This window comes from Cyprinodon variegatus, unplaced genomic scaffold (assembly GCF_000732505.1).
Source record: "Cyprinodon variegatus isolate N-32 unplaced genomic scaffold, C_variegatus-1.0 Scaffold109, whole genome shotgun sequence".
Lineage (NCBI taxonomy): Eukaryota > Metazoa > Chordata > Actinopteri > Cyprinodontiformes > Cyprinodontidae > Cyprinodon > Cyprinodon variegatus.
In genome coordinates this window covers 1,059,277-1,060,490 of record NW_015150562.1, presented here as the reverse complement: position 1 = coordinate 1,060,490, position 1,214 = coordinate 1,059,277, and the positions used below count along the sequence as shown (strand labels likewise).

Genomic DNA, 1,214 nt, shown 5'->3' with positions numbered 1-1,214 from the left:
TGTTCAGGTGGAGTAACTGTACAGTAGGTCCATCAGCCCCCACCTGAGTATCCCCACCAACTTTCATCACAGTTACACCATCGTCTCCAATATATTCATTTTACTTTCAGACTTATTTTCCTCTTTCAAATTGCTTTTTCTGGAGTTTGATAAAAATACAAAATAAATCCAATATATATTAACAATGGTACAATTTCTAATAGTTTTTTTTCTTTAAAATTTTTACTACTCCTGCTATATAATTGTTGAGCAATTCAGTTTTACAGTGTGATATGTTTACTGTTCACAAAAAAATAGACATTTCTGCTATTATTGAAAACTTCACAGTAGACTTTCAAGCAATCTGCAAGCAACATAATACTTTACAAACGTTTATAAAAAAAAAACTGAAAAAAACACACAAAACAAGTGGACACAGGGGGAAATTCCCCTGCATTTTTTACTGTCCAAAAACAATGTTATGCTACGGTACACAGACACTTGTCGAGCACTAGGGCGAAGCGACCGCCGCCCAAGCTGAGACATCCTTTTGGGCGCTGATGTAATTTGGTGGCGCCATCTTGAGGCGGTCGACAGATGACAGCTCTGCTCAGTGTAATGTGGTGAGCAGACACAGAATCAATTGTAATCAACTTTAACTCGCCGAATAATGAAGAAATATTCACGTTCTTTTGTCAGTTTTTTTTTGTTTTTGTTTTTTTGCTGAAAACAAAAAAATAGTTTAGTGCATTTTAAATATTTTTTACTGGGGTTAAGAGTTATTTAATATTCAGATGGAATGTATGTATGTTGCACATCACAGCCACTCATACATTGATATAATTTTTTTATTACTATATACACAAACACATTTCTACAAGTATACACAAAAATGTACACATATTTCTTATTCTCTCTATACACACACACACACACACACACACACCTAGTCGTTCTGCAGTCATAGTGAGGACCATGTGTTGACTCCCATTGACTTCCATTGATTTTCAGTGTTTTTCAACCCTTTCTATGCCCTAGTCCTAATCCAAACCATTAGCAAAATAACATGTGAGGACCGTCAAAATGTCCTCACTTTGCAACAACTGGTCCTCAAATTGAAGTTGAAATTAGAGAATGGTCCTCACTCTGAGGGCTCGACAGGTACACACACACATAATAACAAACAAACAAACAAACAAACAAAAAAAAAAAAATATATATATTTTTTAGAGCTT

The 1,214-nt window shown here is 34.9% G+C and overlaps 1 protein-coding gene across 1 annotated transcript in view; it reads right to left on the bottom strand.

Annotated features, from left to right (window-relative positions):
• LOC107084761 (claudin-9-like) overlaps nucleotides 1–125 on the bottom strand; it is a gene marked incomplete at its 3' end in the record, with an annotated part of 4,376 nt that extends 4,251 nt beyond the window's left edge. Inside the window, exon 1 of the mRNA XM_015374759.1 lies at nucleotides 113–125. The remainder of the gene's footprint in view (nucleotides 1–112) is intronic.
• Between the last annotated feature and the right edge of the window lie 1,089 nt (nucleotides 126–1,214).